An 11,059-nucleotide genomic window follows, 5' to 3' on the forward strand; every position below is an offset into this window, starting at 1 on the left:
AATAGGTTTAACAGGAAAGAGGAAATTATCATTTAGAACAAATACAAGAAATAAGATATGATATTTACAGAAGTACAAGACTCATTTAGAAATCAAATTTCGGGGAGATAGGTATCAAGAAGGAGAAGAGCAGGAAACTAAATGGATGGGAAACTTATTACAGAAATATAGCAGAGAACATGCCAAATATCCAAAGAGATAGGCTCATTCAGAAAAGAGAAACCTTTAAAACACCAAACAGAGAATTCTAGAACTGAACAATCAACCACTACATCAAAATCCATTAGAGGATCATTAAGGATCAAGGAAAGAATTTTTAAAGCTGCTACAGAGAAAAGACTGATTATTTATAAAGAATATATAGTCAGATTAAATGCAGATTTTTAGCTGATATGGCAAAAAGGAGACCCTGGCATGATATACGACAAACATTAAATGTAAATAACTACCAATCATTAATACGGTCCCAAGCCAAACTCCTTAACATTTGAAGGAAATATAAAAATATTTCATTACAAAGCAACTTAAAACAATGTATCTCCACCAAATCAGCAGGATAGAAGTTAATCAAATATATCCTACATAGAGAAGATCAAGAAGAACAGGAACTGATTATGTAAAATGCTCCTTATCAAAGAACAAAGTAAATATATTAAAAGTAGATGAGGCACAGCTCCTAACAGCAGATGTATAACATAGCGGGACTATCAGGAAATTCTCAGTCTTAACTCTGTACATCAATGGACTTAAATTTCCAAATAGAAGACATAGATTAAATAGTAGTATCAAAAAACAAGTCACATCCATCTAGCATCTACAAGAGACATATTTTATTGACAAAAACAAACACATACTCAAACTGAAAGGCTGGAAGATATATTTTCAAGCAAATGGACACCATAAACAGGCTGCAGTAGAATTACTAACATAAGATAAAATAGAATTAAATTAAAATTAGTACAAAGAGACATTACATATTGATAAAGACAACGCTCAATTAGGAGGATATAACAAGTCTAAATATCAATGCCCTGAATCCTGGAGCATTCCACATCATCAACCAAATACTACTTAACCTGAAAACACATCTCAACACATCATTGTCATCCATGAATGACCTGTCCAGGAGAAACTCAACCAAGAAACTTCAGACCTAAATAACTACATTGACCACCTAGCCCAAACAGACATCTACAGAATATACATTCATCGTCAGAATATACATTCTGCACAGCAGCTCATGGAAGATTCTCCAAAATAGAACATGTCCTATGTCACTCAGAATTCTGTCCAAATTGAAAGAAAAATTAATTGAATTCCCATATCTTGTCAGAATGTAACACAATAAACTTAGAATTAAACAGCTAAAGCAAAAAAAAAAAAAAAAAAACATTTTCAAACCCATGAAGATTGAATAACACGTTGCTGAATGACCAGTGCGATACTGAAGGGATTAGAAAACAACTGAAAGTTTCTGGAATTTAACAAAAATGAACACACAAAATACTAGCTTCTCTGGGACACGGGAAATGCAGTACTTAGAGGAAAATTTATAGCTCTGAGTGCCTACATCAAGCAATTGGGGAAATCTCAAACAAATATTTTAATTATGTACCTCAAACTCCTTGAAAACAGGAGCAAGCCCTAACCCAAAGCAGTAGACAGAAACAAGTTTTAAAAAATCAGAAATAAATAAATAAAGACAAAATAAAACATAGAAAGAATTTTAAAAAAGAGTTGGTTTTTTAAATAAATTAACAGACTTGACACAACCATGCCAAATCTGACTAAGAAGAGAACTTATATAGATAAGTAAATAAAAAATCCAGCAGATTGGGAGATCTTTACTTGCTCTGCAACACACTATGGCCTCATATCTCAAATATATTTAGAGCCCCAAAAGTTAACTCCCCCCCAAATAAAAACAAATCCTCAAAGAAATAACAACTCTCTTAATAAGTGGGCTAAAGATGTAAAGAGAGACTTCTCTGAAGAAGAAATATGCATGGCCAATAGAAGCATGAAGAAATATGCAACATTTCTGGCCATAAAAGAAGTGCGAATCAAAGCAACATTGGGCTTCCACCTCACCCCAGTTAGAGTTACCATTATGAAGAGAACTAAAAATAACAGATGCTGGGCTGGTGGAGATGTGGCCAAAAAGGAACATTACTACAGTATTGGTGGAAATGTAAACTTGTTCAAATACTCTGTAAAGATGTATGGAAGTTCCTCAATTGAGCTCCCCTATGAGCCAGCAATGAGGGATCAAGAAAATGTCATATACGTTCACAACAAAACTCTATGCTTCCATCAGAATGAATGGCATTGCCCCATTTGTAAGGAAATGGAATCACTTCGAAAATATAATAAGTCAAACAAGCAAGACCCAAAGAATCATAGGCCACCGATTTCAATCCTTTGGAAACACTAGAATATGTCTACAATAGTCACAATAGCTCAAAAGCAATATGCATATTACCATATAAAATGATGCTTATCGAAATGAGCTTCAAGAAATGGATACAAGATGATTGTATAGTGAGCTGTTTTTGGTTATTTCTATTTAGTTTTTACCTTTTGGGTAATTCCTTGTACTCACTGTTTTTTATTTCTGTACCCTTTGTCTTATACATGTTAACCTGATTCTAACACTATGTTAGACATGAACTTTACAACTTTGGGGGAGTGGGATGTCAGGGTTGGGGGAAGCAGGAAAAAATGGGGAAGGGTTAACACTTAAAAAAATGTACTCATTACTTATGTAACTGTAACGACCCCTCTGTATATGACTTTCATAATAAAAAAATAAGAGGACTAACTCAAATAGAGAAAATTAGAGACAAAAATGAGACAACACAACAGATATAAGCAAAATTGAGAATGTTATAAGAGAGTACTTTGAAAACCTTATGCCAATAATCTGGAGAATCCTGAAGAAATTGATGCTTTCCTATACTGAATCTGAAGCAAGAAGTAAAACCTAAGAATTAATGAAAATTAAATGTCAATAAACCACTTCCCATTCCAGAAAAGGCTAGGACTCAATGAATTTACCATGAAATTAAGGCCTGCAAAGAACTTACAATACGCAGTTCTAACTCTTCAATAGAATGGAAAGGGAAATGGAATTATCAAACACATTCTATGAAGATAGAATTAGACACTTCCCTAAATCACATAGGGACTCACCAAAGAAAGAGAACTCTTTGATAAGCATTACTACAGAACTTCTTAATAAAATTCTCACCAGCCAATTTCAGTAACTAACAAAAAAGCCATATGGTAAGATCAAATAGGATTCATCCTAGGATACAATTTGATTCAATATTCTTGTCAATAACCATAGCACAAACCGTCAGCAGAAGCAGGGGTGAGAAACACATGATCACCTATATGGATATAGAAATAGCTTTTAAAAACCTCCAATACCCTTCTATGATTAAAAAAGTCTGAGAAGCTAGGAATGCATGGAACACTCCTCAATCTAATACAGAGTATGGTTATGATAGAGATAATTAGCATTTACCTAACGGTGGAAGCATTAAGACATTAAAATCATGAATGAGACAAGGATGTCCACTCTCTACTACTCTTCAAAATGGTAGCGGACTTTCTAGCAAGAACAATTGGAAAGAGAAAAAAAAAGGGGGATACAAATAGGGAAGAAGTAAAACTATCCCTTTTTACAGATGAAATGATCCTGTATTAAAAGTCCTTATAGCTTCCTCCCTGAAGTTAGGAAAGATGATGCTAACCTTCAGCTATGTAGCACGGTATAAAACCCACCAAGAATCGGTAGTTTTTCTGTGTTACCAACAATGGGAAGAACCAACCTGAAATCCAAAATACAACCTCATATGTATTACCCTCAAAATCTAATCTAATCTAAACAAAAAAATAACAACAGCAAAACTAGGAGTTAATTAATTTAACTAAAAATGTGAAGGAACTCTACTGTGAAAACATTAAAATCTAAAAAGGGAAATTGAAGGAGATTCAAGGATATGGAAAATCTTTCAATGTTCTTGGGTGGAAGAATTAAAGTGTCAAAAACTGCAATATTGCCCCAAACAATTGACCATGCGATACTCATCAAAATCCTAAAAATATTCTTCAATGCAGTAAAGAAAGCAATCCAAATTTAATATGGAATTACAAAAGTACACATGAAACATAGCACATAGAAATGAACTCATGGGCCTATAATCATCTTACAAACACACACACACACACACACACTGGAATTCTATTCACCCATCAGAAAGGATGACTTTTCACCAATATTAAGGAAAATGAAAGGCTTGGGAAAATTATACTAAGAGAAAAGAGAAAGGAATGCAGACTCCGAGCAATACAGATTTCATGGATTCATTCATGGTATCTAGAAGGTGCCCACAAATCTACAAGCAAACAAGACAGAGTCTACCTCATCCCAATTAGAATGCCCATTATCAAGAAAACTAGCAATAGAAAATGCTGGCATGGATGTAACCAATTGGGAACTCTATTACACTGTTGGTGGGAAACTAAACTTGTTCAACCACTGTGGAATGCAGTACGGAGTCTCCTGAAAAGACTAAACATATATCTTCCTTTACACCCAGTAATTACCCTCATTGGCAGTAATCCAATAAATAACAAACAAGCTCAAATGAAAGCTGCCAGTATAACCATGTTCAGGGCCCAGGCCCAGAGTTCAAGGACTGGAAAAAAAGTTACAACTGCTGGTAATTGTTTCCACAAATATGAACCATTTGTCATAGGATACCAAATCATTCTATTTGCAGTAGCTAGAATAGGACTTAAATGTAGTGCTTGATAAAATGGCTTCTTTGTTGAATGTTAGGAAAAGATCCAAGAAAAGGGAGATTTTTGTTGTTGGTTGAGGGGCTTGAAGTATGTGCTTGGACACTGTCCCTAAGCTCTTCAAGTCAAGGTGAGTGCTCCACCTCTTGAGCCACAGTGCCACTTCTGGTTTTCTGGTGATTAAATAGAGATAAGAGTCTCAGGAAGTTTCCTGCCCAGGTTGGCTTTGAACAGCCGTCCTCAGACCTTAGCTTCCTGAGTAGGTAGGATTACAGCTGTGAGCCACTGGCACCAGGCTAAAAATGAGGGATTTTTAGAAAAGAAAATCCACCTCATCACCTGTTTCTAAATCTCAGATATAATTATTAGAACATTTCACTCTCTACTCATTTCATCAGACATTTGTAAATTTTCTCTGTTCCTTCATGTGGGAATAATGCGGTCAGTATTAACTCAGCTGTGGGACTGGATCAATTGTATGGTAATTGCTAGCACCTAAATCAAGAACTGTTAGATCAAAACAAATGAAGCCCTCATTTGGAATAATTATTTACTCTTTTTATTACAAATCTGTGCTTGATTATTTCCTAATGTGATGTTGGACCTCCTAACAGAATGATGGCATTTTCTTTCTCTTCAGCCTTCTTCCACATGTGTTCAAATATTTAAGATTTCAAATATTTCCATTGCTAATTCATTAAGCTGACCTCTAAGAAAATGTGCATTTCTGGAATTTGGTCTGCTGTCTTGTTCTTATATGCGCAGGCTTACTATGATTTATTTGTTCTGCAAAGAATTTTATTTTCCAACATTTGTGTGGCCAATTTTAGTCTCTCTGATCATTGTTGCAATGGGTCCACCTGTTTCCCTATTTAAACGATTTGTTTTTCCCCTTCTCCTCCACAAATTATACCGACATCAAATACAGTGAAAGCAGGGGTTATACTGTGGGGGAGGGACATACAAAGCAACAAATAACTAGTCTTATAAATGTGTTAGAAACAATCGCATGAAAGAAAAAAAATTGAATACATATCGTAGGGTTCATTTCCCTAACATCACCTTATCTGACTTTTCCTGCTTGACTCAGACATATACTAGATATTGCAAATAAGGGAAACCATGTAAGGCCAGTGTTGTCCCCTGTATCCTCATGTTGTACATTACAACTCTATACCGGTTCATCCTGTATATCTACTATCTTCTACATTGTGACCTAAATGCCCCAGCAATTCCACGTTGCTTTACTTTTTAAAAATTTCTCTCTTAATGTTTGATGTTGGTTTGTGTGTGTGTGTGTGTGTGTGTGTGTGTGTGTGTGTGTGTGTGTGTGTGTGTGTTTCTGTGTGTGTGTGTGTGTGTTTACAAAGATCAGAAGACAATATTTTTCTTCATTTAGAATACATCTTTCAGGTCATTGTAAGTTGTGGCTAGTGGGAGAAGTCTCTTGCTATTTTAAGGATGAAACAGAAAAAGATATTTGTGCATGTACCACAGTTGCTTTATTAGTCTGTAGTTGAACACTGAACTTCGATTTATATCTTGGCTGTTGCTGTGAATGATGAGTACAATGAACTGCAGATATATTTGAGTTACTCATAGAGAAATAATCGCATGATTGGTGGGGCAGATGATATTTCAACTTTGAAGTTTTTAGAAAGCTGCATATTACTTTCTACAAGGAGAATACTAACCTGCATTTTGTTGAAATGTGTAGAAAATTTCCTTTTCTCCACACTCTCAGCATTATTACCTTTATTATAAGGTAATAAAGGGCAGGTTTTTATTATCTTCAGTACTCCAGACTGGCCTTAGACTTAAATCCAACCTCCTATATGCTTGGGATTAAAAGCCTTTACCACCACACCCAATTCCTTTGATTTTTTGATAAAAGTTACAATAATTATGAAGTAGTATCATAGTAATTTTGAATTACATTTCTCTAATGACTTCTGCTGAAAAAGAATTAAACCAGCATAGAAGTGGTATTAAAGAACTTTGTAAACCCACTGGAAATTTTCAGGGCTTTAAGGAGAGCATGTCTATTCAGAACTTTTGTCCACTTTTAATCAAGTTTCTTTTTAATCTCATCTTTAATCTTTCTATACAAAATCAATAATTAATTCAAGGTATTAGAAAGCAGCAATATTAAGCAACTCCTAACATTTTCCATTTTAAATAACATGATATTGCTTAATCATTTTCTGTTTATGCTTGAGACTATATAACTCACTTTAGTCAGACCTCTTACAAGGTTGTATGCATTTTATTTATTTCACATTGATTGTTCTTTCCAAAGACTGCGGGTCTAATTTCCTTATTTTCTTTCAGTCTCAAGTAGTTCAGATTTCAAATGAAGAATAAATGTACGGAAGCAAACAAAAAATAATATAGTTCCTCTCATCTGATGATGTCTTTACAAGAATGAGGAAAGAGTTCATCCAAGGACCTATGATAGGACATCAAAAAGAGAATCCATTCTTCTAGGTCTTACTTAACTTTGCAATGTAACTTAAATGATGTAAAACACAATATAATGCTCAGATACTTTTATGTTTTATCAGTTTTGCACATTTTCATATGGACTTCACCTCAGTCTACAACATTCCTTCATTATTTTGTCCTGATATTTTTACACTATCAAGACATAAGATAACAAGTTTGATTTACAGCATGAGAAATAATCCACCTGGCTTCCTTGGAAGAAGAGCATAGTCAATAGATAACATTACTTCTGTTTGCTCACTATATGCAATGATTTCTGTAATACTTATCGCATTCTTTTTAGTATTTTTAAAAAAACTGCTGGCTAAACTTAAAACTCATTCATGGAAATTTATGTTAAGTATTTCACAAGTTTTAATTTCCTTAATTCTTAAGATAACATTTTCTATAATGCTAATGTTATTGCCATTTTAGTGTTGGGAAAATTGTAATTAAAGGCAATAAGTGCATGGCCCAAGCACACACTGTGAGGAAGGAAATGAGTCAAAGTTTCCAAAAGTCTTTCAGCAATACACAAAAGGTAGGTAAAATCTCTCCATTCTCTTACACTCTCTATTCAATGTTCATATTGTCCAAGAAATAATACCATAGCAATTATTGGCCATGGTGATTGTTTTCTGTTACATTTTGTCTTCAACACAGACTGTGTTGGTGACATTGGGTTATCATGCACAGAGCTGAGCTTATAAGAGAGACAAATATATTCTGTCCCATTTTTCCAGGTTCCATTTTAAAAAGTACTAAATTTTTAAATATCATCACTTTCTTAAGAATCCAAAAAACGAAAAAAAAATCACAAATAATCACTCCAAAATGCTTTATAAGTAGGAGATGATAAAACAAGCCCCCGTGAAGTAAACTTTCTTCCACTTTTAAAATTATTCTGAAAGCCTTGTGCTGGTTGGTCACACCTGTAATCCTAACTACTTGGCATATTTACTCAGGATCCAGAGATCTGTGGATAACAGTGGAAGCCAATCAGGACAAAATAAATTCATGAGATTATTTTTCAAAAATTTTAATGTTAGCAAAGGGCCAGGAATGGAGATGTAGCTCATATAGTAGCTCACCAATCTAGAGAGCAGGCCTAGCAAGACTTTGACGCCCTTTCTTCAAACTGTGAGCACACCAATATACATGCAAGTGCATGAGAACACGTGCACGTGCACACATACACATTCATTCAAAATACCTTCATATCAGTGTTTTGCATTAATTTCTTTGTTAGCCATATTATATGAGTAAAATAAAGGAAATAAACTCTTTCATCTCAGAACATTTTCATATGTTTTTTATTTTAAAAATACTGTACAGAGAGGTCACATTTACATGAGCAAGTAATGAGTACATTTCCTAACAAGCTTCGTTACCTCCTCCTTTATTTTCCCTCTACCGTCCTTTCCCGCCCACCTCTACAAGTACACTCCCCTCCCCACTTCCCCTGCCTAAATTGTAAAGTTCAGTTTTCAACATAGTGTCTTGTGCATTTCATTGTTACAATGGGTCAACCTGAATCCCTATTTCAGCATTTTGTTTTTTCCTTCCCCTCCCCAAATTACAGGAGCGTATGTACAAGAGGTGGGCACACCAAATTCAAACACAGTGAAAACAGGGGTTATAGCATGGGGGAGAAACATATAAAGAAACAAAAAAACATCACATAGCCTGTTATAAGTACGTTAGAACAATAGCAAGCAAGAAAGAAAAAACAGTTGTGTTCCTATTGGGGGGTTCATTTCCCTTAACAACATCTTATCTGGTCATATGTGCATAGATTTTGACCGTTTCTGCTTATCCCAGATATATTAGTTATTAAAAATTAGGGAAACCCTGTGACCTATGTTTCTTTGGACTTGGCTTACATCACTTAATAATTTTTTTCAAAGTATTTCCATTTTCTAACAAATTGGGTGATGTCATACTTTCTCATGAAGGCATGGAATTTCATTGGTATAAATAGCACATTTTCTTGATCTATTTATCTGATGAGGGGCATCGGGGTTGGTTCTATATCTTAGCTATCTTAAACAATGCTGCAATAAATATAATTGTGATAGTAGTTTTAGTACCGTCTTGTTTGTGATCTTTTGGGTAAATGCCCAAAAGTGGGATTGCTGTGTCTTAGGGGAGTTCTATGTGAAGTCTTTTGAGGAACCTCCATACTATTTTCCAAAGTGGTTGAACAAGTTGACACTCCCACCAAGAATGTAGTACAGTTAACTTGTGGCCACATCCCCTCCAGCATCTGTTGTTGTAAAAGTATGGAATGGTACAGGAATTTGCCTGCCATCCTTGCACAGGGTCCATTCAAATCTTCTCTGTATCGTTCCAATGTTAGAGTAGGTGATGCTGAATGGAACATAGAACATGTTTTATAAATAAAGTGTAATTGATATTCTTAAACTAGACAATTCAACAAAAAGTAAGTTTAAAGAATTTTCATGAAATTTTAGAGCCATATACTTCTTACATAAGCACACATTTAAGAATAAAATCAAGATGGACAGGTCAAAAACAAAATAATTCCAGATATTTGTTGTTCAAGAGATGTGTAGGAGGAGGAATTCAATTATTCTATACAAGGCACCTGTCATAATGAACACTGCAGCAAGTGTTAAGTTTAGTTAAAAGTTTTAATGGTTTAAATATATTTTGGGAATTTGCTTATATATGCTAAAACAAGGACTGTTTGGCAGGTAATAAAACTTTTCGTTAAAGTATTTAAGATTTGTGGTAACAGACATATGCTACTATGTATGTATATTTCAGAGTTTATATGAACATTGCTAATGAGAAGTTGCCAAGTCTTTGTGTAAAGAAGCAGAATATAAAGAGTTAAGACTTTATTAACTACAAAGTTTCTGTTAAAACTATAGGGCTTCCTTATTTTATTTTATGTTTTAAAATTTTTTTGGGGTCCGGTCAGGGGCCTGAACTATGGGCCCGGGCGCTCTCCCTCAGCTCTTCAGCTCAAGGCTAACACTCTACCACTTGAGCCACAGCGCCACTTCTGGCTTATTTTTTTGCTTATGTGGTGCTGAGGAATCGAACCCAGGGTCTCAAGCATGCAAGGCAAGCTCTCTACCACTGAGCTACCTTCCTAGGCTCTGGCTTCCTTATTTTATATGTTAGCGAGGAACAAATAATGATATAAGACATATACAAATGATTAGATGAGACTTAAATAGTAATCTTAGTGGGTAACTTTAAAGATTACTCATAACCTAAAAACCTCTTGTTGAATATCATAACCATAACCTGTTTTAAATGTACAGGGATATGAGAAAATAGTAAAATTTAATAGGTAATACCCTTCAAATACTGAAAACACTGATAATTATTTTAGTTTTTATTTTAATCATTAATATTTTGTTATTGGTTTTCTTTATTTATAGCATTGTTTTCCTTGTAGTATAATACAACTTTTTGAAAGTCGTCATTAGGAGGTACATTGAGAAGGTTACTGGGATGGCCAAACCATTTTTTATAGAGGATGTGAATTTACAAAGAGAAAAATTAAGAACAAAATATTTATTTAAAAAATGATTAAGTAGAGTCTGAATCAGGAGTGTTGATAAATATCCACACCTAAAACCTTAGCCCTAGGCTGAAGCAGTGGTATTACAGAGTTGAGGCCACAAAAGTGAGAGACTGTGTTTTGTTTTATATTTTGATTTTTCTGGTCATGGGGCTTGAACTCTGGGTCCTAGGTGCTCTCCCTCAGCTCCAAGCTAGCGCTACCACT

The 11,059-nt window shown here is 34.6% G+C and overlaps 1 non-coding gene across 1 annotated transcript; it reads right to left on the reverse strand.

The window, feature by feature from the left end:
• Positions 1-9,569: 9,569 nt before the first annotated feature.
• On the reverse strand, positions 9,570-9,676 carry LOC122098303. The gene has a single exon (XR_006145720.1). It is a non-coding gene; the product is annotated as a U6 spliceosomal RNA (small nuclear RNA).
• Between the last annotated feature and the right edge of the window lie 1,383 nt (positions 9,677-11,059).

Source organism: Dipodomys spectabilis, unplaced genomic scaffold (assembly GCF_019054845.1).
Source record: "Dipodomys spectabilis isolate Male_0828 unplaced genomic scaffold, ASM1905484v1 ptg000472l, whole genome shotgun sequence".
In the NCBI taxonomy this organism is placed as follows: Eukaryota; Metazoa; Chordata; class Mammalia; order Rodentia; family Heteromyidae; genus Dipodomys; species Dipodomys spectabilis.